Here is a 3170-nt window from a genome sequence, read left to right as displayed (position 1 = left end):
GCACTTTACAAAATGCTAGGTTCCACACAATTCCTTCATGTTGTCCCAACATAAATCGATTAAGTTAACTTAATTGTTTGTACAAATTTAAGTGGATTGAACATAAATCAAGTTGTTCCCAAAATACCTCAAGAATTGTGTTGATTCAGCTTATTTTAAATTAGTAATTTCATCAAGCAGCAAAAATTCTTTTTTTATTGAGTGTGGGCAACATAATCACACTCTGACAAACCTCAATGCATCAAGCACGTTCCCCTTTAAGGAAAAGACGGAATTTTACATAACTATGAGTCATCACTGACCATGCCAAAGCAACATGTTTCAACCATATTGAAGGATGAAGGTGTAATGCTCGCTTCTGACCCTTTTGGCTGAGCAATTTCTAACAGAGTTCAGAGATGAGCTCAGCTGAAATGTTAATGCAGTGAGGCTATTGCACAGACAGACACTTAGCTGCCCTCATCACCACTGGCCAGATGTAGAAACCAGACGGCGCACCAGGCCAGACACAACAATAGACCAGACTCAACATTATATAGTGTTTGTAAACAAACATCCACTGCTGTAGGAAAAAATGCACCACTAAAAAATGACAGAAAAAGTAGAGTGTGTAAATTCAAGGACCTTGAGGTAAAGGAAACCTTGTTCATTATTTAATGTGGAATAAATCGATGTTTACTCTCAACAGGGTAAACGCACATTTGTTGTAAATGAGCATTTCAGGTCTGGGTTTTTCCTCTAGGATTATGCCAATGCTTTTTATACAAATGATATGGAGGAAAACATTGTTAACAATCTATTCTAAACTATTTAAATGAACAGATCTTGATTTGAATAGCTGAAAGGCTCATTAGTGGTCGTATAGACTGTAAAAATTCCTTCATGTTGTCCCAACACAAATCGATTAAGTTAACTTAATCCTTTTTACAAATTTAAGTGGATTGAACATAAAACAATTAAGTTGTCCCCAAAAAAGAATTGTGTTGTTTCAACTTATTTTAAATAAGTAGTCTGAACAAGCAGACTAACAAAAGTCATTTTTTGAGTGTACAGTTGTTCTTTTGGGATTTTATTGTTAGCTGACCATCACCAAATGCTCTGACCTTATGGATGAAGCTGAGCTCCATCTTTCAATATGATTTCTTTATTTATTTGTTTATATTTAGTGAAATTAATGATTTTATTATGGAAGGATGCATAAACTTTTCCACACAATAAATTTGTGTTGGGAGACATGAAGGAATTAAGTTAACCTATTTGTTTTTACATATTTCAGTGATTGAACATAAAACAATTAAGTTGTCCCAAAAAACCCTCAAGAATTGTGTAGTTTCTGCTTATTGTCTATAGGTCGTTTGAACAAACAGCAAACATCATTTTTTTAAGAGAAAAAGCCCAAATTGCATCACATTTTTTCACACAAATATTATCAGCACAACGTTTTTCAGCATTGGTAATGATGCTTCTCGAGGACCAAATATATGAAGTACTGATACTAAACAGTTTTGTCATCACAGAAATAAATTACATTAAAAAACATTAAAATAGGCAATAATGAATCTGGGCCCATATAGATTTATTATTATTATTATTATTTTTAAAATCATATTATTAAATGAACAAAACTTTCAAATACATCAGACCCTCAATGCTCATTTTTTGTACAGATATTTTTGAGGAGACATCATTCCTTTTAAAGAGACACAACTTAAAAATTATATATATATATATATATATATATATATATATATATATATATATATATATATATATATATATATATATATATAACTTTAAAGAAAAGTGAAAGAAGTGAAAGGTTTGCAGTTAAAATGAATTTCTTTAGTTTGACTTCTTAAGAGCAACATTTATGTTGATTTAGTGAAAAATAGATTTATAGTTTCATAAATTATGACCATTACTAAGCTATCATGAGTTGTAAATTCAAAGATCTCAACTCAAATATAAATTATATTAACTCCAGTAAGGTTAAAAATTGTATTTTTCATGTAAAATTACATCAGTAATTTTTTTTACATAATTCCATTTAGTTTAATGCTCTTTTATAATAACCTTTTTCATTCATTTTTCTTTTTTTATTTATATTTTTGTTTATTTTCTTTTTTTCCCATTTTCTTATTCATAATACCTGGTCTGTTTTAATCATGTGATCTGGCTAATTATCATTTGACTTCTTAAATTAAGATAGCTCTCAGGTCCAACATCTTTAGTTTAGCAATGACAACGGTCAACATGCTACCGAAATGTTTGACTTGGTTTTTTTTCAGTAAACAGAGTTCCTTTACAATTACTTTGTACTGCATTAAAACATTAACAAACACCCCCAAACCTTTGACCTGTAGCATGTCATTAGGTCAGAATATACTAAATTAATTTACCTGAAACTGTAAAAAGACCAAATATTTTAGTACTAAAACAAAAACCTACAAATTCATTTATTTCAAGAGCTCACACTTAGCTGATGATCAGTTATAAAGCTTGTTTGGCATGCTGTCCCAGGAGAAAGGCCTGAGCTCATATCCTCGAGCCTGGGGGTCCCACTTGTTTGCAGGGCAAGAGGGGAGTTTGAGCTCAGGTAGATCTCGAGAACACCCCTGCTGTTTGTACCTCATGACCAATTAGGGATTGTTATGAAGAGATAACTACTTACTAGGAGCACGTCTATGGTGCCGATTTGGATTAGTCAATTACCTTAAGTCACATGGTTTTTAGACGGTGTTAGGAAACTGGGGGACTAGGGAGAAACCCACACGAGAACATCTAAACTCCACACAGAAACATCAACTGGCTTGGTAAGGACTAGAACCAGTGACGTTGTTGCTATGAGGCAACATTGCTAACCTCTGGGCCGCCCGGCCACCCATCTAGAAATGGAGGAGAAGTAGGGGTTGAAGGGGAGATTCTTCAAAACAAAGATGACTGTGATACTTAAGATTATTTATAATCATCTAATTGGTGAATTATGATGTGCTCGATCTGTGATCGATCATAAGCACGGAATCCTCTCAAAATTAGTTTACAAATAAACTTCACTTTTTGAATGGCAATGTGTAAAAACAGTGTACAGAATTTCTCCAATATGTGAGAAATCAAAGTTAGATGCATCAAAATCAACACGTTCTTCTTCACAAAATAAATAACAGATGATG

The sequence above is a fragment of the Danio aesculapii genome, chromosome 5, assembly GCF_903798145.1.
Source record: "Danio aesculapii chromosome 5, fDanAes4.1, whole genome shotgun sequence".
NCBI classification, from domain to species: Eukaryota; Metazoa; Chordata; class Actinopteri; order Cypriniformes; family Danionidae; genus Danio; species Danio aesculapii.
This window is presented reverse-complemented; position numbering follows the sequence as displayed.